Source organism: Heptranchias perlo, chromosome 17 (genome assembly GCF_035084215.1).
Source record: "Heptranchias perlo isolate sHepPer1 chromosome 17, sHepPer1.hap1, whole genome shotgun sequence".
In the NCBI taxonomy this organism is placed as follows: Eukaryota; Metazoa; Chordata; class Chondrichthyes; order Hexanchiformes; family Hexanchidae; genus Heptranchias; species Heptranchias perlo.
This window is the reverse complement of record NC_090341.1, coordinates 43,735,161-43,760,325: the sequence shown is the minus strand read 5'-3', so window position 1 is coordinate 43,760,325 and position 25,165 is coordinate 43,735,161. Positions and strand designations below refer to the sequence as shown.

The 25,165-nt window shown below is 44.7% G+C and overlaps 1 long non-coding RNA gene across 1 annotated transcript in view; it reads left to right on the top strand.

Annotated features, from left to right (window-relative positions):
• Positions 1 to 24,675, top strand: part of LOC137334269 (uncharacterized) — a 105,387-nt gene extending 80,712 nt beyond the window's left edge. Inside the window, exon 3 of the long non-coding RNA XR_010966120.1 lies at positions 24,655 to 24,675. This is a non-coding gene — a long non-coding RNA (uncharacterized lncRNA). The remainder of the gene's footprint in view (positions 1 to 24,654) is intronic.
• The last annotated feature ends 490 nt before the right edge of the window (positions 24,676 to 25,165 follow it).

The window sequence follows — 25,165 nt, the reverse complement described above, 5'->3', positions numbered from 1 at the left end:
AGAAGGGTCAGTAACCAAAGGACACAGATTTAAGGTGATTGGCAAAAGAGCCAGAGGCGACTTGAGGAAACAATTTTTTTACGCAGCAAATTGTAATGATCTGGAATGCACTGTCTGAAAGGGTGGTGGAAGCAGATTCAATAGTAAATTTCAAAAGAGAATTGGATAAATACTTGAAGGGAAAAAAATTTACAGGGCTATGGGGAAAAAGCAGCGGATGGGACTAATTAGAAAGCTCTTTCAAAGAGCTGGCACAGGCACGATGGGCCGAATGGCCTTCTCCTGAGCTGTACCTACTATGATACTATGAAGTTCCCACCTCTTTCTGGAAGGAGCTTCCTACACCTGATGCTATACTCAACAGAAATGCACATTTTGTGCATTGTGAGTGGAGATCAAACATAAGACATCTTCACCCATATTTACACTCCTTGGGGATGAAATTCAACTTTGACAGGGGTGCAAAACTGGGGGTAGCAGATCAGCCACCCCTTATGCACCCTACCCAATTTAGGAACATAGGAACAGGAGTAGGCCATTCAGCCCCTCGTGCCTGCTCCACCATTTGATAAGATCATGGCTGATCTGTGATCTAACTCCATATACCTGCCTTTGGCCCATATCCCTTAATACCTTTGGTTGCCAAAAAGTTATCTATCTCAGATTTAAATTTAGCAATTGAGCTAGTATCAATTGCCGTTTGCGGAAGAGAGTTCCAAACTTCTACAACCCTTTGTGTGTAGAAATATTTTCTAATCTCGCTCCTGAAAGGTCTGGCTCTAATTTTTAGACTGTGCCCCCTACTCCTAAAATCCCCAACCAGCGGAAATAGTTTCTCTCTATCCACTCTATCCGTCCCCCTTAATATCTTATAAACTTCGATCAGATCACCCCATAACCTTCGAAACTCGAGAGAATACAACCCCAATTTGTGTAATCTCTCCTCGTAACTTAACCCTTGAAGTCCGGGTATCATTCTAGTAAACCTACACTGCACTCCCTCCAAGGCCAATATGTCCTTCCGAAGGTGCAGTGCCCAGAACTGCTCACAGTACTCCAGGTGCGGTCTAACCAGGGTTTTGTATAGCTGCAGCATAACTTCTGCCCCCTTGTACTCTAGTCCTCTAGATATAAAGGCCAACATTCCATTTGCCTTCTTGATTATTTTCTGCACCTGTTTATGACACTTCAATGATCTATGTACCTGAACCCCTAAGTCCCTTTGGACATCCACTGTTTTTAACTTTTTACCATTTAGAAAGTACCCTGTTCTATCCTTTTTTGATCCAAAGTGGATGGAGTCAATGGAAAGGAAAATTGGGCAGGTTGTATAAGGGCGGCTAATCCACTACCACCCATTTTGCACCCCAACGCAGCTGAATTTTATCCCCCATTCACCCTGATTGCGCTCATTTATTGGGAGTGGTGGAATCAAAAATCTACACTATAGAGTCTGTGATTTGTAGGTAAATCCAAAAGCTCTTACTAAGCCTGCTTAGTTTTACTTTTTGGAGTGAGACTCACCACTTTTAGACAAAACACTTACCCCATTTCTATGCCCCACTATTTGAAAGGCAGGACTTGTAAATTGTCACTCCTGGTGATGCTCTCAACTTAGTAATTAAACAGGACTGGGCTTAATTACCATAGTGTGATTCTGTTGTAACATTCATTTCATTCACCATCAAACCAGCTATGTTAAATCAGTTAATTAAAGCCCAAAAAGGAAATAAAATTGTAAAATGCACAACATATCCGACAATGAAGAGAGTTTGCACAGCTACTGAATCTTTTAATTTTTGCATCAGAGCTTGTTTTAAGTTGTGCAGATGAAAGATCAAAATGGAAATTTTAAGAACTCAAGAACAAATTAATCTTTGTAAACTCAAAAGCCTCTCGACACAGTTAAATTTATTTTGGCACTCAGCAAAACAGCAAAAGAAGGAATTATGGTCTCCATTTTAAGGGTAGTCTCTCATTCTAATGTCAGGAAGCACCCTTACAGCCAGAAAAATATGAGAGGGCCAATTTGTCAGTCCTACTATTTCAGTGTCGCCACTGGAATGCAATAAGTTTAGTGCTCGCTGACATCACACTGGGCTGACCTCAAGGGATTTCTCAAGGTCATTATGTATACACAGAATGTTCCCAGTTTGGATTGGTGTGAAAGTTTTAAATTCTGCGGTTGCTATTTAAACAGCTACTTCATTGTTGCGAAGCAGAAAACTGTAAATGACTGGTTAATGATCCTGAGTACCTCTATTTTCAAATATACTTTGGAAATGAAGAAGTGCAGCCAAGGAGGGCTGCTTTGTTTCAGACCTCAGGGCATTCTCTCCAGAGGAATTATACATTCTGGTTGGCAGGAGGATGCATGCATGGTAAATGCACGGCCAAACAGCCATTGAATATGGGTGTAGATGAGAAAAAAAGTTAACTGTGTCAGGAATTCTTCCATGGTAAGGTCAGTCTGTATTTCTTATTCCAAGCAGATGGGCAAATTATACATGCCACAAAGAGTTTGCCACACCCTGTTAAATCTTGACTGAGGCTGTAGGTTGAGGCTACATGCTAAGCCCTACTTAACCAGCTCTATCTAAGCTTCACATACTGCAGCAGGACTCACTTTATTGCTACCACTTCAAACTGAAACTGTTGATGCATTACCATTTAGAAAGATGAAACAAAGCAAGCTTACAATATAACCTACCTCGATGATGTATGTTAACTGACTCACACACAGAATGAGATACAAGGTGAACACTTGAGTGTCACTATATGTGCTCTTCAAACTTACAGCAAAATTGTATCTGCGACCTAGAAAATGCGTGCCCAGTCGGCACCCTGGGTTATGTTGCAACGGACCCCCCATGGCTGTTCGAAAGGAGCTAGTGGCAAAAAAAAATAGTACAGTGTTTACTTTGACAGACACTGGCAGAGCTGCTCATGCAGATGATCTTGGCTGCAAGTTTTCTTGCAGAAGATGTCAGAGTTCATCCATAGCCTATTTGGTGAACCTCACTCTTCCTACTCAACTCTTGATTAGATCTTATATTAGATCTTATAGCTTACAGCTTATAGACTCTTTGTCTGGGATCTAGCTCTTTCTGCCTGCAAGTGTTTCAAAAGGAATAGATATTTCCAGGCTAATCAACATGGTCTTGCTCCGTCCTTGATTCATTGTGGGTCTCTCTCTCCCCCACTTGCTCCATTGTTGGCCTTTCTGGATGACAAAGTTGTACAGCAGAAACAGATACACAATCATTTTGGAGGCCCTATGTGGGATTATATTGTAAAATGACCCCTGATTTGTCCAGGCATCTGAAAAACCACTTCAAGGTCCAGGTAGTGTGATAATAATCTGGTGGCTGCATATGCCTTGTTGTATCTTTGGTTTGCTGCTGTTCATGGCTGTCTCAGCCAGAGCTGATGACTGTAGCCTTCTTTCCTATTTGCCTTCACTTTCAAATAGCCCAGACACCATGGATAGTCTCAAGATGAAGGCATCATGATTGCTGCCTAGAAAGTGGGTATTCACCTCCATGATCCTGTGTCGCTAGTTACTGACCACCTGCACACTGATTGAGTGGAACTCTATGCAATTCATGTCAGGCACGGGTTAGATAGAACCCTATGTGCAGGAGTCTGGATGGTGACGTGGGTAAACAGCAATACCGCACTGGACCTTAGAGAATCTTGCAATATGAAATGGTTGCAGGACCCTCTTACTCTGCTGCGTTTTCAAGGGGAAAGTACTTGTCCTGGCAAACAATGCCATCAGTTACTTGCTGGATGCATGTGTGCATAATGCATTGACTGATGTCCCCTGTGATAGTTTGGAATAAGCCCGAGGCATAAAAGTTCAGGGCTGCGGTATCCTGACTGTCAGTGCCAAGGCTGATCTTATAATGGAGGTTTTCTGCAGGTTGGATTCGAGCAGACGGGACAACTGCTTCACTTCTCCCTAATGTGGAGCCAGTGATGACAGATTTCTTCAGACATTCCCTAATGCAGGTATGCCCAAGTCTATAGACGTGACTGCGAGGGTAAAGGCATGTACGGGCAGTCCATCTTTATTGCAATCGAACCTGCCTCTCATCACTCCTTCTATCATCCTCTTCCTCCTCCAAATAATACACAAAGCAAAGATTACCTATTGGAATTCAAATCTGCAGAATTTTGATTCTGCCAGTGGTAAATGTTACTGGCAAAAATCTGGGGCAAAAACATTAAAAAAAATAAATAAGATGTCAAAAAACACAAACACTGAACAATTTTGCTGTTTAACCATCCAAAGTTAAGCTAATTTCACTTTAAACGCTGACTTCCTGTCACCCAGAATGTGACTGGCTCTGATCATCTATTTAAAATGACTGATCTAAGCACATGGCCCATTCCTTGTGAAAAAACTGCAGAATTGCACATGTGCTGCTTTCCATATCATTGGTATTGATTCTTTTAAGTTTATGTTTTCAAGAATGTAAATTTGCATTTTATGAGGATATGTACACACACACACTAATTCACTAAGATTTTATGAAAGCATTGTACAATTAAGGGTACACTCACACAGATATTTTATGAGGGTCCTTGTATATTTAGATGTACAACAACACATCTTATGAGAATGTACATGCCCATGCATAGTTTATGAGGTTACTGCACATTTGGCTGCATGGTGCCTGCGGGAGGAATGCATGGCCACATCAGGCAGCAAAGCAGGTTGGGGGGGGGGGGCGCGGTGGGTGGAGGGTGGGGGGGGGGATTCTGAGGCAGCTTGCTTGGCCCTTGGCTCTGGGAGTTGGTTAGAGTTGGAGATAGTGGGGAGGGATCCTTTGTTCTGGCGGTCATATTGGGTGGATTGCTGTGCTGAGTTGGCAGTATGTGGTGAGTGCGTCTCCAAGGATGGACCTTAGACTGCCTGCTATTTCCCCAGTTCCAGACATAGGCCAAGCATCCCTTGTTCTGATTGGCTGATACTTCAGCCACATGCTTGTTGTAGGAGATGGTGTATATAATGTTGAACTGTCCATAATTCCTCAAAGTAATGATAGGAGATAGCCATACACTTATGGATGTCTCTCAGTCGTCCCTTGTTACTGTGTTGAACTGCTAGTGAGAGGCAATCTGGGAGTAGGCATTTGTTCTATGCTCCTTAGTGACATCAGTAAATTCTAATCCACTAAGATTGAGAATCTCCATGATCGCAAAGAAGATAAATTCTAAAATATCTGCACCAATAATGCTTCTAACCAGCATTTCTAGAGCAAAAAAGAACTGGGACAGCAACAATTATACAGATTGTCATTTCCATCTTTAACATTTTGCACAATTCTAATATGCTGTTAATGGCTTCACATTTCATCACATCACTGAGGCTACTAGATTTGATCATTATTTTTACTAATCAATTTTTCTCTGCTAATTTTCTCCCTTTCCTCTCATCTTCTGGCGGCGTTGACTCCTTACTGGGGTACAGTTCCTCACCTTCATCCAACACGTCATCCAAGTCTTCATTATTCAGGTGTGAGATTTTAAACTATCTATTTGACCACAGGGTATCAAAGTTGAGGACAATCCTGTCCTACCCAACATCCGCATATGGGCCTTTTCAACAGATAGTAAGCAGGAACATGAATCCCGACTGATTTTTTTCATGTTAATTCTGACACGATTTGTAGTGCCCCACTGAAAATTAGATAACTCAGCACGGTGCAGGGATCAATCCTGGGGCCTCTCTTTTTACAAATATCTACTTTTATCAGCAGGAGGAATTTTGGCCTGCAAATGGCGTTGACCACTATCTAACCTTCCCTACCATAGACACCTTCCATCGCCATAGTGGAAAGGAGCTTGTAATCAACAAACAGGAGGTACTAGTACCGGACTGCCCATTTAAACACCCCAAGTGACCACACATTGTTAAACTTTACCCAGTATCCAACAAGCCTATGACCAGCCTACCCTAATCGTCCTCCTGCCAAGAAATTACCTTGGCTCTGTCAATGCTCAAAGCATAGTGTTACCTAAATGTACAAAATTGTGTACAATCCTCAATTTATCTGCAAACATCATACAATCTGTAAAGTACTGACTCAAGAAAGTGTACACACTTTGCACAGTTCAACAAAAATTTAAGAAATAAACTGTATTTATATGGGGTTTGCATTAATCTGTTCATTACTGTTTGAGAAGCAATTCCAGCAGCAACCTCAGCCTGTAATCGAGGCTCATGTCACTGAGACTATACTTTAAAACAAAGCTAATCAAAAATAAGAACATAGAGTACTTGACTGGGATGAGACACACATTCATTATCAGGACAAATAGAACTTCCCTTCCTACTGTCTTTTTTCAGGATTCCTAGACAAGTTTAATCTAATTTTATTTGTCTGATCTGTCACCTTCCATCATGGTGCAATTTCATTTGCCAGCAAACTTCAGGTTTATGTGCACAGATGGCAGAAAGCAGCTGGTACTCTTCTGAACTACAAAACTTTCATTATAATATTTCCTATTTTTATTCATTCCTTTTTTTTAAAGGTCACACAAACACAGTATTATATTGCTTTACTCTTTTTGCCAATTTTCTCCCCCTCCTCTCCTAAATGTGATGACCTTGGCTGAGATACTGTTCCATGTTAGCTTAGACAGTAATGTTGGCAGGTTATCAACCATGGAGGTATATTAAAGCCAAATTTAATCGTTTGTAGACCCCCCATCCCCCGCCCCCCTCACATCCATATATGTCCGATTTGCAGCAAAAGTCACTGGATAGCAAACAGAAACCCGGACTGATCTTCATTTTTGTCAACTGCTACAGCCAACAAGATAAACTCACAGATAATGACAGTGAAATGGCAGAGATAGTTACTTTGCCTCAGTATTTACCAGAAAGACTGACAAGGTGGGTATGATATTAGAAGAAGAGATCAAAAAAGATATAAAGACAGTTAAGATAGAAAGGGGGGAGATAATTGATAAACTGATCAAACTTAGAGAGGATAAATCCCCTGGTCCGGATGGATTGCATCAGCACATATTAAAAGAAGTTAGTGGAGAGAAAGCAGAGGCACTATTACATAAACAACATCATCCGAAAACATGTCAAGGTTCCACATGTACGCTGACGACACCTACCTGTACCTCACCATCACCTCTCTCAAACCCTCCACTGTCTCTGATTTGTCACACTGCTTGTCTGACACTGGATGAGCAAAAATTTCCTCCAACTAAATGTTGGGAAGACCGAAGCCATTGTCTTCTGTCCCCGCCACAAACTCCGTTCCATAGCCACTGAATCCATCCCTCTCCCTGGCCACTGCCTGAGGCTGAACCAGACTGTTCGCAAACTTGGTGTCCTATTTGACCCCGAGATGAAGTTCTGGCCACATATCCGCTCCATCAGCAAGACCGCCTACTTCCACCCCTGTAACATCGCCCGTCTCCGCTCCTGCCTCAGCCCATCTGCTGCTGAAACCCTCATCCATGCCTTTGTTATCTCTAGACTTGATTATTCCAATTCTCTCCTGGCTGGCATCCCACCTACCACCCTCCATAAACTTGAACTCATTCAAAACTTTGCTGCCCATATCCTAACTTGCACCAAGTCCTGTGCACCCATCACCCTTGTGCTCGCTGTCCGACGTTGGCTCCCTGTCCAGGAACGCATCGATTTTAAAATTCTCATCTGTTTTCAAATCCCTCCATGGCCTCACCCCTCCCTATCTCTGTAACCTCCTCCAGCCCTAAAACCGTCCAAGATCTCTGGACTCCTCCAATTCTTGCCTCTTGCGCATCCCCAATTTTAATTGCTCCACCATTGGTGGCCATGCCTTCAGCAACCTAGGCTCTAAGCTATGAAATTCCCTCCCTAGACCTCTCTGCCTCTCTTTCCTTCTTTAAGATGCTCCTTAAAACCTACCTCTTTGACCAAGCTCACCTGTCCTAATATCTCCTTATGTGGCTCTGTGTCAAATTTTGTTTGATAACGCTCCTATGAAGCACCTTGGGATGTTTTACTACGTTAAAGGTGCTACATAAATGCAAGTTGTTGTTGTTATTATATATAAAAATTCATTAAAAAAGGAAATATTGCCAGAGGACTGGCGGACAGCTAATGTTATTCCTATATTTGAAAAGGGAAATAGTACAAGTCCATGGATCTATGGACCAGTTAGCTTAACGTCAGTGGTAGGAAAGATAATGGAATCTTTACTCAAAGATGTAATACAAAAATATCTAGAAAATGAAAATATAATAAAGAGCAATCAGCACGGATTTCAGAAAGGAAAGTCATATTTGACCAACCCAATTGAATTCTTTGAAGAAGTAACAGAAAGAGTAGACAAGGGTAAGGAAATAGATGTAATATATTTGGATTTTCAAAAAGCCTTCAATAAGGTTGTAGACTCATGACTAATGACTAATATAAGAACTTGAACAGTGACGCCATAAAATGGTATCATGGATTTTATTCACACAGATTAATTAGCATTACAACATTATATTGTAAGCAGTAATATTACAGAGAGCAGAACAATATTACCCATTCTTCGAATGGACAGAGTGCATAGTCTGGCAAAAGATTGTGGATTCCTCTTTCAGCTTGTCATCATCTGGTCTCCTCCTCTCTCTGTGGCGCTTGATGGTTCTGACTACTTTTATAGGTTCTTGGTCACGTACACCTGTGGTTAGAACATAAGAACATAAGAAATAGGAGCAGGAGTAGGCCAATCGGCCCCTCGAGCCTGCTCCGCCATTCAATAAGATCATGGCTGATCTGATCCTAACCTCAAATCTAAATTCATGTCCAATTTCCTGCTCGCTCCCCGTAACCCCTAATTCCCTTTACTTCTAGGAAACTGTCTATTTCTGTTTTAAATTTATTTAATGATGTAGCTTCCACAGCTTCCTGGGGCAGCAAATTCCACAGACCTACCACCCTCTGAGTGAAGAAGTTTCTCCTCATCTCAGTTTTGAAAGAGCAGCCCCTCATTCTAAGATTATGCCCCCTAGTTCTAGTTTCACCCATCCTTGGGAACATCCTTACCGCATCCACCCGATCAAGCCCCTTCACAATCTTATATGTTTCAATAAGATCGCCTCTCATTCTTCTGAACTCCAATGAGTAGAGTCCCAATCTACTCAACCTCTCCTCATATGTTCGCCCCCTCATCCCCGGGATTAACCAAGTGAACCTTCTTTGTACTGCCTTGAGAGCAAGTATGTCTTTTCTTAAGTATGGACACCAAAACTGTATGCAGTATTTCAGGTGCGGTCTCACCAATACCTTATATAACTGCAGCAATACCTCCCTGTTTTTATATTCTATCCCCCTAGCAATAAACGCCAACATTCCGTTGACCTTCTTGATCACCTGCTGCACCTGCATACTAACTTTTTGATTTTCTTGCACTAGGACCCCCAGATCCCTTTGTACTGCAGTACTTTCCAGTTTCTCGCCATTAAGATAATAACTTGCTCTCTGATTTTTCCTGCCAAAGTGCATAACCTCACATTTTCCAATATTGTATTGCATCTGCCAAATCTCCGCCCACTCACCCAGCCTGTCTATATCCCCTTGCAGGTTTTTATGTCCTCCTCACTCTTTACTTTCCCTCCCATCTTTGTATCATCTGCAAACTTTGATATGTTACACTCGGTCCCCTCCTCCAAATCGTTAATATAGATTGTAAAGAGTTGGGGACCCAGCACCGACCCCTGCGGAACACCACTGGCTACTGGTTGCCAGTCCGAGAATGAACCATTTATCCCAACTCTCTGCTTCCTGTTAGATAACCAATCCTCCACCCATGCCAGAATATTACCCCCAATCCAGTGATTCTTTATCTTGAGCAATAATCTTTTATGTGGCACCTTGTCGAATGCCTTCTGGAAGTCCAAATACACTACGTCCACTGGTTCCCCTTTATCCACCCTGTACGTTATGTCCTCAAAGAACTCAAGCAAATTTGTCAGACATGACTTCCCCTTCGTAAAGCCATGCTGACTTTGTCCTATTAAATTATGTTTATCCAAATGTTCCGCTACTGTCTCCTTAATAATAGACTCCAAAATTTTACCCACCACAGATGTTAGGCTAACTGGTCTATAATTTCCAGCCTTCTGCCTACTACCCTTTTTAAATAAGGGTGTTACATTAGCAGTTTTCCAATCTGCCGGGACCTTTGCCGAGTCCAGAGAATTTTGGAAAATTATTACCAAAGCATCCACAATCCTTACTGCCACTTCCCTCAAGACCCTAGGAAGTAAGCCATCAGGTCCAGGGGATTTATCCGCCTTGAGTCCCATTAATTTACTGAGTACCAATTTCTTAGTGATTTTAATCGTATTTAGCTCCTCCCCCCGTAGAGCCCCCTGTTTGTCCACTGTTGGGATATTCTTAGTGTCCTCTAACGTAAAGACTGAAACAAAATATTTGTTCAGCATTTTTGCCATCTCCATGTTTCCCACCATTAATTTCCCGGTCTCATCCTCTAAGGGACCTATGTTTGCCTTAGCCACCCTTTTTCTTTTTATATAACTGTAAAAACTCTCGCGATCTGTTTTTATATTTTTTGCTAATTTATTTTCATAATCTATCTTCCCTTTCTTAATCAATCCTTTAGTTACTTTTTGCTGTCTTTTGAAGACTTCCCAATCTTCTATCCTCCCACTAAGTTTGGCTACCTTATATGTCCTTGTTTTTAGTCGGATACTATCCTTAATTTCTTTACTTAGCCACGGATGGCTGTCACTTCTTTTACACCCTTTTTTCCTCAGTGGAATATATTCTTTTTGAAAGTTGTAAAATAACTCCTTAAATGAACACCACTGCTCATGCACTGTCTTACCCTTTAATTTATTTTCCCAGTCCACTTTAATCAATTCCGCTCTCATACCATCATAGTCTCCTTTATTCAAGCTCAGTACGCTTGTTTGAGAACCAACCTTCTCACCCTCTAATTGGATATGGAATGTAACCATGTTATGGTCACTCATTCCAAGGGGATCCTTAACTAGGACATTATTAATTAATTCTGGCTCATTACACAGGACCAGGTCCAAGGTTGCTTGCCCCCTTGTGGGATCAGTTACATACTGCTCAAGAAATCCATCCCTAATACACTCAATGAACTCTTCCTCAAGGCTGTCCTGCCCAATTTGATTTGTCCAGTTAATATGATAGTTAATATCCCCCATAATTATAGCTGTTCCTTTATTACATGCCCTGACTATTTCCTGATTAATACTTCTTCCAGTTGAGTTGCAATTATTAGGAGGCCTATATATTACGCCCACTAGTGTTTTTTTCCCCTTATCATTCCTTATCTCTACCCAAACTGTTTCATTATCCTGATCCTTTGTCCCAATATCATTTCTCTGTATTACAGTGATTCCTTCCTTTATTAACATAGCCACCCCACCTCCCCTTCCTTCCTGCCTTTCCTTCCTGATTGTTAAATAACCTGGCATATTTAATTCCCAGTCATTGTCACCCTGCAGCCATGTTTCTGTAATGGCCACAAGATCATACCCATACGTAGTTATTTGTGCCGTTAACTCGTCCATTTTGTTACGAATGCTACGTGCATTCAGATAAAGAACTTTCAAATATGTCTTGTGACACTTAGTTCCTGCTTTTTCCTTTTTTAACACTTTACCTTTTACTCCATACCTTCTGTCCCTTCCTGACACGCTTTCCTCTGTCTCCCTGCTCAGGTTCCTAACCCCCTGCCACAGCTTTGATGCTGGGTTAATCGCCTTACGCCTTCTAGTTTTTATTTTATCTGTCGTGCCTAAAGTACATTTTCTTTCCACTGCTCTACGCTTTTCCCTTTCACTTGTTCTTGAACAACTGTTTGTACTATTTGTATTGTAGATTTCCCCTCGGTCTTCCCCTCTCTTGCTGCTCTCAACTTTATTCCAGCAAGAGAGGGGAAGACCCAGGCGAAATCTACAAATTAGCAGGACTTGTTGTCCTCAAAATACACAACATTGTAGCTTGTACACTCCGTCATACCACTGGAACTTGCCCAATCCGGTATCAGCACATTTTACCTACATCCCTTTTAACTAACACAGCATCTGCCTAGCAACAGTTGTTCTTGGTCAAGCAATTTAAACTTTTACCCATACAGGAATTTAAACTTTTATCTACACATGGAGGAAGCACTGAGGGTAGCAAGGGCACAGAATGTACTCTGGGTAGGGGACTTCAATGTCCATCGGCAAGAGTGGCTTGGTAGCACCCCTACTAATCGAGCTGGCCGAGTCCTGAAGGGCATAGCTGCCAGACTGGGCCTGCATCAGGTGGTGAGAGAACCAACACGGGGGAAAACCTATTTGACCTTGTCCTCATCAATCTACCTGTCGTAGATGCATCTGTCCATGAGAGCATTGGTAGGAGTGACCACCGCACAGTCCTCGTGGAGACAAAGTCCCGTCTTCACACTGAAGACACCATCCAACGTGTTGTGTGACTCTACCACCATGCTTAATGGGATAGATTCAGAACAGATCCAGCAGCTCAAAACTGGGCATCCATGAGGCGGTGTGGGCCATCAGCAGCAGCAGAATTGTATTCCGGCACAATCTGTAACTTCATGGCCTGGCATATCCGTCACTCTACCATTACCATCAAGGCAGGGGATCAATCCCGGTTCAATGAGGAGTGTAGAAGAGCATGCCAGGAGCAGCACCAGGCATATCTAAAAATGACGTGCCAACCTGGTGATGTTACAACACAGGACTACATGCATGCTAAACAGCAGAAGCAGCATACTATAGGCACAGCTAAGCGATCCCACAACCAACGGATCAGATCAAACCTCTGCAGTCCTGCCACATCCAGTCGTGAATGGTGGTGGACAATCAAACAACTAACAGGAGGAGCAGGCTTCGTGAACATCCCCATCCTCAATGATGGCAGAGCTCAGCACGTGAGTGCAAAGGACAAGGCTGAAGCGTTTGCAACCATCTTCAGCCAGAAGTGCCGAGTGGATAATCCATCTCGACCTCCTCTGAGATCCCCACCATCACAGAAGCCGGTCTTCAGCCAATCCGATTCACTCCATGTGATATCAAGAAACAGCTAATTGCACTGGATACAGCAAAGGCTATGGACCCCGACAACATCCCAGCTGCCATCCTTTAGACTTGTGCACCAGAACTAGCCTCGCCTCTAGCCAAGCTATTCCAGTACAGCTACAACACCGGCATCTACCCGACAAAGTGGAAAATTGCCCAGGTATGTCCTGTCCACAAAAAGCAGGACAAATCCAATCCGGCCAATTACCGCCCCATCAGTCTACTCTCAATCATCAGCAATGTGATGGAAGGTGTCATCGACAGTGCTATCAAGCAGCACTTACTCACCAATAACCTGCTCACCGATGCTCAGTTTGGGATCCTCCAGGACCATTCGGCTCCAGAACTCACTACAGCCTTGGTTCAAACATGGACAGAAGAGCTGAATTCCAGAGGTGAGGTAAGAGTGACTGCCCTTAGAACATAAGAACATAAGAAATTGGAGCAGGAGTAGGCCAATCGGCCCCTCGAGCCTGCTCCGCCATTCAATAAGATCATGGCTGATCTGATCCCAACCACAAATCTAAAGAACACAAGAAGTCGGAGCAGGACCCGGCCACATAGCCCCTGGGCCCTCTCCGCCACCCACAGGGCATTGACCGATCCGAACTCAGCTTCATGTCCAATTTCCTGCCCGCTCCCCATAACCCCTAATTCCCTTTACTTCTAGGAAACTGTCTATTTCTGTTTTAAATTTATCTAATGATGTAGCTTCCACAGCTTCCTGGGGCAGCAAATTCCACAGACCGACCACCCTCTGAGTGAAGAAGTTTCTCCTCATCTCAGTTTTGAAAGAGCAGCCCCTTATTCTAAGATTATGCCCCCTAGTTCTAGTTTCACCCATCTTTGGGAACATCCTTACTGCATCCACCCGATCAAGACCCTTCACAATCTTATATGTTTCAATAAGATCGCCTCTCATTCTTCTGAACTCCAATGAGTAGAGTCCCAATCTACTCAACCTCTCCTCATATGTCCGCCCCCTCATCCCTGGGATTAACCGAGTGAACCTTCTTTGTACTGCCTCGAGAGCAAGTATGTCTTTCCTTGACATCAAGGCAGCATTTGAGTGAGTGTGGCATCGAGGAGCCCTAGTAAAATTGAAGTCAATGGAAATCAGGGGGAAAACTCTCCAGTGGCTGGAGTCATACTTAGCACAAATGAAGATGGCAGTGGTTGTTGGAGGCCAATCATCTCAACCCCAGGACATTGCTGCAGGAGTTCTCCAGGGCAGTATCCTAGGCCCAACCATCTCCAGCTGCTTCATCAATGATCTTCCCTCCATCATAAGGTCAGAAGTGGGAATGTTTGATGACGTTTGCACAGTTTTCAGTTTCATTCGCAACCCCTCAGCTAATGAAGCAGTCCATGCCTGCATGCAGCAACAGCAGTACAACGTCCAATTAATAAAGCCCAGGATCTCATATGCTTTTTTAATAGCCTTCTCAACTTGTCCTGCCACCTTCAAAGATTTGTGTATGTGCACCCCCAGGTCTCTCTGTTCCTGCACCTCCTTTAAAATCGTACCATTTAATTTATATTGCCTCTCCTAATTCTTCCTACCAAAATACATCACTTCACACTTCTCTGCATTAAATTTCATCTACCATGTGTCTGCCCATTCCATGCCATTTTCTAGCAAAATAATGGCATGTAAGGCCTTACTGCAAAATTTACAATTGTGCTGTGTGTTGTGATGTGGCATTGCAGTTCTACATCTGTACTGAACGTGTCGCCACAGAATATACATTTATGGGCTTTTGCTGGGTTGCCCAAATGGCTTTGCTTGACATGATGCTGAAGATCTTCCTACTTTCAAAAATCCCAATTACAGGCAGCGGTACATCTTCTTTTTGTTACTGTGCTTCACTGCCAAATGCACTTGGATGGAGACCTTGGAATCAAACACTTCTTGGCACAATATCCAGTGATATAGCGTAAGAGTATACACATCCAACAAGTGCTTCTGACGGTGATCCACTGAGGAAAATTTCTTGTTGCAGCTTTCGCAGCCATAATGGGCCCGCTATTAGGAGGGCGGCGGGTTCGCAGCGGGGGGATCGACTGGGCGCGTGGGTAACTTACCTGTGCTTCCGGGTTTCGCGCTGGAAAGCTGCGCAGCAGGCGGACTGCGCATGCGCAGCATAGACTGTCAGCTGGAGGAGCCCTATTTAAAGGGGCAGTCCTCCACTGACTGATGCTGCAGGAAATAGGAAAAATTGCAGCCTGGAGCAGCCCGGGGGAAGGCTGCTCCCAGGTTAATGATGCCTCACTCCAGGTATTATTGTATGGGGTTAGAAGGAGGTGGAGGACAGAGATCTTCTCCCCAGCGGGCGGGAGGAAGCGGCCTGCCTCTGCCACCAAGAAGGCCTGGCTCGAGGTGGCAGAGGAGGTCACCTGCACCACCAACATATCGCGCACCTGCATACAGTGCAGGAGGTGCTTCAATCACCTAAGTAGGTCAGCCGAAGTGAGTACACTTATTCATTCCCCTACACTCTGTCTGCCACATCACCGCCTCCACCCCACATCTCCTTCTGCACTGCCAACACTACTCTGTCACATCACCCCTCACACCCACTCAAACCTCATCCTCATCTTACCTGCACTTACTCACCTCGCCAGTACTCATCCCGCCACTACCACTCAACCCAATCCTCATACAATCTCATGGCTCTATCTCATACTCACCCTCTCGTGCATCTCTTTCACGGTCAGCCTCATTCAACCTGCCACTACCTGTGCTGCAGCCACAGGGCATGCATCACATATGTGCAGTAGGAAGCGTAAGGCAAACGTGTCGTGAGCATGAAGGGGGTGCACAAGGGTGTTTGAGGGTTTGTCATGGTGTTTACCTATATTTAATTTCTGATCAACTCACATAACATATTATGTTGTCACCACTACTGCCACGTCTTTGAGAATCTTGTCTGGTTTGTGCAATAATGCCCTTTCCTGTGGATCACAATGAAGACCCACAACTGATGCCACCCATTGTGCCACTCCAGAGTGGGTGTAGGTGTATTTGCAGGGCTCTTTTGTGCAGACGACTGAGAGACGTCGGCGATGTCCCCCGTGGCACCCTGGAAGGATGAAGAGGAGAAGTTGTTGAGGGCAGTGGTGACTTTGACAGCGACAGGTAAGAAGATGGTGCTCGGGCCAGCCAGGAGCAGCTTGGGATGAAGGAGGCTGCAGATGTCCACGACTACATGTCGAGAGACTCTGAGCCTCCATGTGCACTGCTGCTCAGAGAGGTCCAGGAAGCTGAGCCTCGGTCTGTAGACCCTGTGGTGAGGGTAGTGCCTTCTGCAATGCATCTCTCTCTGCCGTTGGCCTCCCTCCTGCTGTGCAGGTGGATGTGTCACAGCACTGCGTTGTGGGGGCTCCACGTGTCAGAGGTGGACGGCATGGCCGGCAAGGCTAGTGATGCTGTTCGTCTTCCAAGGAGGTCATGACTGCAGCTACGTCGGCCCCCATCCGGAAGATGTACATTTGAGGGGGTCCGCAAGGTAGGTACATGTGTCTGGACACCGGGGTAAGTGTGCAAATTTGTGAATTTTATTGTTAGGATGAGGGTGGTGGAGGCCAAACTTTGTCCAAAGTGACAGTGTGGCCTCCTGCAATGAGTTAGGGTCTTCCCCCCACCACCTGTCAAATGGACCTTTGCAGCTGCCACAGGCTGATGGCTGCAACACATCCATTTGAACTGGGAGCGTTTCCCCCAGTACGGGAAACAGCCCCAGTTGTTTGCAAAATCCCACCCCTCCTAAAATGTTATGTTAATCAGGTCTCTAAACGACCTGAAATAAATTAATGAGTAATTTAAGTGGCACCCCGCCGACTTTAATTGCCGGCGGGAGTCCCACATGCGGGGGCTGCGCGCGCATGTCAGCGCATCACTGGGGAACCTGGAAGTGGGCGGGTTGGAGCTGGGCTCCAGACCCGCCCCAGGAATCCCCGATTTTCGCAGCCCCCCGCCATGAACGCACCTGCTCTGGAGAGCGAAAATCGTGCTCAATGAGTAGAAGTAGAAGTTATCATGTAGTGTATAGTAAGGTGTTGTAAAAGGGTATCCTGGAAATCAAAATCCTCTTTACACTGTGGACAGGACTGCTTCCTTAAAGGGATTTCCAAATGTGACCTCAGATGGTGGAGCTCGAGCTCCAGGTTTCAGAGCTTGAGCAGCAGCTGACGTCATTGCAGTGCATCCGCGAGGCTGAGTGTTTCGTGGATAGCACATTTCAGGAGGTGGTCATCCTGCAGCTTAAGATGCAGGTAGAGAGGGACTGGTTGACCGCCAGACAAACGAGGAGAACCAGGCAAGTGGTACAGGAGTCCCCTGAGTGCACCTCACTGAATACTAGTGAGGGAGAGGGGTCCTCTGGGGAGTGCAGCCAGAGCCAAGTCCATAGCACCAGGGGTGGCTCAGCTGTACAGGCAGGAGGAGAAAGGCCAGGAGAGCAATAGTGATAGGGGATTCTATAGTTAGGGGAATAGGCAGGCGTTTCTGTGGCTGCAGACGTGATTCCAGGATGGCATGTTGCCTCCCTGATGCCAGGGTCAAGGATGTCACTGAGCGGCTGCAGAACATTTGTGAGTGGGGAGGGTGAAGAGCCAGAGGCCATGGCCCATATCGGTACCAATGACAGGTTGAAAGAGGGATGAGGTCCTGCAGGCACATTTTCAGGAGCTAGAAAAGGAATTAATAAGCAGGACCTCAAAAGTAGTAATCTCTGGATTACTCCCAGGGCCATGTGTAAGTGAGTACAGAAATAGGAAAATAGAGCAGATGAATGCGTGGCTGGAGAGATGGTGCAGGTGGGAGGGATTTAGATTCCTGGGGCATTGGGACCGGTTCTGGGGGATGTACAAGCCAGTCGGGTTGCACCTCAACAGGGCCGGGACCAATATCCTCGCGGGGAGGTTTGCTAGTGCTGTTGGGGAGGGTTTAAACTAGCTTGGCAGGGGGATGGGAACCTAAGTGTAGATTCAGATGGGAGAAAAGCAGAACTGGAAATGGAAGGCAGAAAATTAGTAAGTGAGTTTGGAAGGCAGAGGAAACAAAGGTTAGAAAATAAACAACAAAGGAGTTTGGCAGTGCTTAATGGTATATACCTCAGTGCAAGGAGTAAAGTGAATATGGCAGATGAGCTGAGGGCACAGATAGATATGTGGCAGTATGATATCTTAGCTATTACTGAAACATGGCTTAAAAAGGGGTAGGAATGGCAGCTCAACGTTGCCGGTAAGAGGGTTTTCAGACGAGATAGAGAGGGAGATAAAAAAGGAGGGGGTCTGGCAATTTTGGTTAAAGAAACAATTACAGCTGTGAGGAGGGATAATATGTTAGAAGGATCATCAACTGAGGCCATATGGGTTGAGCTAAGCAACAAAAAAGGGGCAGTCACATTATTGGCAGCGTACTACAGACCCTCAAACAGTCAGAGGGTGATAGAAGAACAAATATGTAGGCAAATTTCTGAGAAGTGCAAAAACAATAGGGCAACAATAGTAGGGGATTTCAATTACCCTAATATTAACTGGGATACAAACAGTGTGAAGGGTATAGAGGGCACAAAATTCTTAATTTGCATTCAGGAATACTTTTTTAGCCAGTACGTGGCAAGCCCAACAAGAGAAGGGGCAGTTCTGGATTTAGTTTTAGGAAATGAAGCTGGGCAGGTGGAAGGAGTATCAGTGGAAGAACATTTTGGTGGTAGTGATCAGAATACCCTCTAACAACTTACCCACTACAGATGTCAGGCTCATCGGTCTGTAGTTCCCAGGCTTTTCCCTGCCGCCCTTCTTAAACAAAGGCACAACATTTGCTACCCTCCAATCTTCAGGCACCTCACCTGTGGCGGTGGATGATTCAAATATCTCTGCTAGGGGACCCGCAATTTCCTCCCTAACCTCCCATAATGTCCTGGGATACATTTCATCAGGTCCCGGAGATTTATCTACCTTGATGCGCGTTAAGACTTCCAGCACCTCCCTCTCTGTAATATGTACACTCCTCAAGACATCACTATTTATTTCCCCAAGTTCCCTAACATCCATGCCTTTCTCAACCATAAATACCGATGTGAAATATTCATTCAGGATCTCACCCATCTCTTGTGGTTCCGCACATAGATGACCTTGTTGATCCTTAAGAGGCCCTACTCTCTCCCTAGTTACTCTTTTGCCCTTTATGTATTTGTAGAAGCTCTTTGGATTCTCCTTTGCCTTATCTGCCAAAGCAATCTCATGTCCCCTTTTTGCCCTCCTGATTTCTCTCTTAACTCTACTCCGGCAATCTCTATACTCTTCAAGGGATCCACTTGATCCCAGCTGCCTATGCATGTCATATGCCTCCTTCTTCTTTTTGACTAGGGCCTCAATCTCCCGAGTCATCCAAGGTTGCCCTTCACCTTATAAGGAATGTGCTTACCCTGAACCCTGGTGAACACACTTTTGAAAGCCTCCCGCTTACCAGACGTCCCTTTGCCTGCCAACAGACTCTCCCAATCAACTTCTGAAAGTTCCTGTCTAATACCATCAAAATTGGCCTTTCCCCAATTTAGAATTTTAACTTTTGGGCCAGACCTATCATTCTCCATAGCTATCTTAAAACTAATGGAATTATGATCACTGGTCCCAAAGTGATCCCTCACTAACACTTCTGTCACCTGCCCTTCCTTACTTCCCAAGAGGAGGTCAAGTTTTGCCCCCTCTCTTGTCGGGCCATCCACATACTGAATGAGAAATTCCTCCTGAATACACTCAACAAATTTCTCTCCATCCAAGCCCCTAATGCTATGGCTGTCCCAGTCAATGTTGGGAAAGTTAAAGTCCCCTACTATTACCACCCTATTTTTCTTGCAGCTGTCTGTAATCTCCTTACATATTTGCTCCTCAATTTCCCGTTGACTATTTGGGGGTCTGTAGTACAATCCTATCAAAAGTGATCTCTCCCTTCTTATTTTTCAGTTCTACCCATATCGACTCAGTGGGCGAACCCTCGGATATATACCCTCTCACTACTGCCGTGATGTTCTCCCTAATCAAGAACGCAACTCCCCCTCCTCGCTTACCTCCTGCTCTATCTTTCCTATAGCATCTGTACCCTGGAACATTGAGCTGCCAGTCCTGCCCCTCCCTTAGCCATGTTTCAGTAATAGCTATAACATCCCAGTCCCATGTACCCATCCATGCCCTGAGTTCATCTGCCTTGCCCATCAGACTTCTTGCATTGAAATAAATGCAGTTTAATCTAGACTTCCCTTGGTCTTTGCCCTGCTTTCTCAGACCATCTGTCCGGTCATGTTCTGTACACTCTCCCTTACTGCCTTTTGTTTCTGTCACCACTTTATTTCCCACTGACTTCCTGCATCTGTTCCCATCCCCCTGCCACATTAGTTTAAACCCTCCCCAACAGCACTAGCAAACACTCCCCCTAGGACATTGGTTCCAGTCCTGCCCAGATGCAGACCGTCCAATTTGTACTGGTCCCACCTCCCCCAGAACTGGTTCCAATGGTCCAGGAATTTGAATCCCTCCCTCTTGCACCATCTCTCAAGCCACGTATTCATCCTAGCTATCCTGTCATTCCTACTCTGACTAGCCCGTGGCACTGGTAGCAATCCTGAGATTACTACCTTTGAGGTCCTACTCTTTAGTTTAACTCCTAACTCCCTAAATTCAGCTTGTAGGACCTCATCCTGTTTTTTACCTATATCGTTGGTGCCTATATGCACCACGACAACTGGCTGTTCACCCTCCCCCTCCAGAATGTCCTGCAGCCGCTCCGAGACATCCTTGACTTAATGTGGTTGCAAACGCTTCAGCCTTGTCTTTTGCACTCAAGTACTGGACTCTGCTATCATTGAGGATGGGGATGTTTACAGAGCCTGCTGCTCCCGTTAGTTGTTTAACTGTCCACCACTGTTCACGACTGGATGTGGCAGGACTTCAGAGCTTTGATCTGATCCGTTGGTTGTGGAATCGCTTAGCTCTATCTGTAAGCATGTTGATTCCGCTGTTTAGCATGCATGTAGTCCTGTGTTGTAGCTTCACCAGGTTGGCACCTCGTTTTTAGGTATGCTTGCTGTTGCTCCAGGCATGCTCTTCTACACTCTTCATTGAACCAGGGTTGATCCCCTGGCTCATTGTTAATGGTAGAGTGAGGAATATGCCGGGCTATGAGGTTACAGATTGTGTTGGAATACAAATCTGCTGCTGCTGATGGCCCAGTGTCTCGCAGATGCCCAGTTTTGAGCTGCTAGATCTGTTCTGACTCTATCCCTTTTAGCACGGTGGTAGTGCCACACAATGCATTGGATAGTGTCCTCAGTGCGAAGATGGTACTTCATCTCCACGAGGACTGTGCGATGGTCACTCCTACCAATACTGTCATGGACAGATGCATCTGCGACAGGTAGATAGGTGAGGAGTAGGTTTTTCCCTCTTGTTGGTTCGCTCACCACCTGCCGCAGGCCAAGTCTTGCAGCTATGTCCTTCTGGACTCGGCCAGCTCGGTCCGTTGTAGTGCCAACGAGCCAGTAGGTGGTAATCAGCAGGAGGTTTCCTTGCCCATGTTTGACCTGATGCCATGAGATTTCATGGGGTCCGGAGTCAATGTTGGGGACTCCCAGGAGCACACCCTCCTGATTGTATATCACTGTACCGCCACCTCTGGTGGGTCTGTCCTGCCATCGGGACAGGACATACCCAGGGATCGTGATGGAAGAGTCTGGGACGTTGGCTGAAAGGTATGATTCTGTAAGTATGGCTATGTCAGGCTGTTGCTTGACTAGTCTGTGGGACAGCTCTCCCAATTTTGGCACAAGTCCCCAGATGTTAGTGAGGAGGACTTTGCAGGGTCGACTGGGCTTGGTTTGCCTTCGTCGTGTCCAGTGCCTAGTGGTCTGATGCCGGGTGGTCCGTCCAGTTTTATTCTTATAACTTTTTGTAGCGAGATTTTACAACGGAGTGGCTTGCTGGGCCATTTCAGAGGGCGATTAAGAATCAACCACATTGCTGTGGGTCTGGAGTCAATTTTCAGCCAGACCGGGTAAGGACGGCAGGTTTCCTTGCCTAAAAGACATTAGTGAACCAGATGGGTTTTTACAACAATCCGGTAGTTTCATGGCCACCATTACTGATACTAGTTTTTTTTAATTCCAGAATTTTATCTAATTAATTGAATTTAAATTCACCAGCTGCCGTGGCAGGATTCAAACTCATGACTCTGGATTATTAGTCCAGGCGTCTGGATTACTAGTCCAGCAACATAACCACTATGCTACTGTATCCGTCATGTCCAGGTCTTGCTGCATGCGGGCACGGACTGCATCATTGTCTTATTGGTGGTAATGAATACTTTGCATCTGTCTTCACAAAAGAGAACGATGCAGACATTGTAGTTAAGAAGTGTAAAAAATTAGATGGGATAAACATAGTGAGAGGAAGTATTAAGGGGATTAGCATCTTTGAAAGTAGATAAATCACCAGGCCCGGATGAAATGTATCCCATGCTGTTAAAAGAAATAGGGAGGAAATAGCGGAGGCTCTGACCATCATTTTCCGAGCCTCTCTGGATACAGGCATGGTGCCGGAGAACTGGAGGACTGCTGTCGTTCTACCGTTGTTTAAAAAGGGAGAGACGGATGGACCAAGTAATTACAGGTCCATCAGTCTAACTTCGGTGGTAGGCAAATTATCGGAATCAATTCTGAGGGATAGGATGAACTGTCACTTAGAAAGGCACAGATTAATCAAGGACAGTCAGCATGGATTTGTTAAGGGAAGGTCGTGTCTGACTAACTTGATTGAATTTTTTGAGGAGGCAACAAGGAGGGTCGATGAGGGTAGTGCCTTTGATGTAGTCTACATGGATTTTAGCAAGGCTTTTGACATGGTCCCACATGGCAGACTGGTCAAAAAAGTACAAGCCCATGGGATCCAAGGGAAAGTGGCATGTTGGATCCAAAATTGGCTCAGTGGCAGGAAGCAAAGGGTAATGTTTTTGTGACTGGAAGGCTGTTTCCAGTGGGGTTCCGCAGGGCTCAATACTAGGTCCCTTGCTTTTTGTGGTATATATTAATGATTTGGACTTAAATGTAGGGGGCATGATTAAGAAGATTGCAGATGATACAAAAATTGGCCGTGTGGTTGATAGTGAGGAGGAAAGCTGTAGACTGCAGCAAGATAGCAATGGACTGGTCAGGTGGGCCGAAAAGTGGCAAATGGAATTCAATCCAGAGAAGTGTGAGATAATGCATTTGGGGAGGGCAAACAAGGCAAGGGAATACACAATAAATGGGAGGATACTGAGAAATGTAGAGGAACAAAAGGACCTTGGAGTGCATGTCCACAGATCCCTGAAGGTAGCAGGACAGGTTGATCAGGTGGTTAAGAACGCATACACGATACTTTCCTTTATTAGCCACGGCATAGAGCGTAAGAGCAGGGAGGTTATGCTAGAACTGTATAAAACACTAAGTTAGGCCACAGCTAGAATATTGTGTACAGTTCTGCTCACTACATTACAAGAAGGATGTAATTGCTCCAGAGAGGGTACAGAGGAGATTTATAAGGATGTTGCCAGGATTGGAGAATTTTAGCTATGAGGAAAGATTGGATAGGCTGGGGTTGTTTTCTTTGGAACAGAGGAGGCTGAGGGGTAATTTAGTTGAGGTGAACAAAATTATAAAGGGCCTAAATGGAGTTGATAGGAAGGACCTATTTCCCTTAGCAGAGAGGTCAATAACCAGGGGGCATCAATTTAAAGTGATTGGTAGAAGGATTAGTGGGGAGCTAAGGAAAAAGTTTTTCACGCAGAGGGTGGTGGGGGTCTGGAACTCATTGCCTGAAAGAGTGGTAGAGGCAGAAACGCTGATCACATATAAAAAGTACCTGGATATGCACCTGAAGTGCCATAACCTACAAGGCTATGGACCAAGTGCTGGAAAGTGGGATTAGGCTGGGTGGCTCATTTTCAGCCGGCGCAGACACGATGGGCTGAATAGCTTCCTTCTGTGCCGTAAATTTTCTATGATTCTTCTATGATTCTGTGGCTTTGGAAACTTTCAAACGAGGAGACCATTGATTGCATGCGTATTTACCATATGATAGTGAAGATACACTTGCTGACAACATTTGTCTTTTGGGAAATGATACTTAGGCATCAGAAGAAATGGGACTTTTTTCCGACTTTGATTTTTGGCCAGTTTGCTAGTGGAATGTTCCACGAATTTTCAGCTCAAGAGTAGAGGTGACTATCTGCATGCAAACTACACAACGGAAACCTGTGAGTGAGTTTCTTAGGTCTGGATGCATCTGGCAATGCTCAATGAATTCCTCTTCACTCTTCAGTGGCATTTTGCAAATCCTGCAAGTTCTTGTATAAAGACATTTGCTATGGTGACCTAATGCTCAGTCTTTCCTTAACACCCTCAATGGTTCCTTGGTCCCTTACTACCACTTGCCACTCTCATCAAGCACAGTATCTTAATTACTTAGCAGTTAATGCACTCAAGCTGATCCTTTTCACAACAAAGAAATCTTTTCTTTCTACAGTTTTTTTGTTGAATTACGAGGCAGAAAAGAGATTGAAGAAATGGTTTTAATTTGTATCTGCACTACTGCCTGCTAACTCAGTACAGGATCTCCACGTCAGATTATCCCTCAACGGCTGCCTGAAGCATGGAAAACTACTGTTTGCAGGAAATTCATGTTCAGTAAGATTTTAACAGTATTAACTTGTGCAGTTTTGGTCTGCAAATATTTCATCTTTCCCAGCTGAAAATTGTACACATTTAAATTTGCCACTTATGCTTAAATGAATACAATTTTAAAAATCAAATTGTTGTCACTGATTTTCTTTTCTATTCAAAAGCTTTTCATTTAAATACCTGTATAGGTAAATTAGTTATTGTACCAGAAGGGGGAATCTGAACCAAGCCATCACAAGTCAAGGCTTAGTGCAGCAATTTCAAGAACAAATCTTTTGAGGTGAAATACCAGCAGTGGCCAAATGGTTTCTCCTTAACCTAGAAAGTCTGCATATTTCTTAAGCACAGCAGTAAAT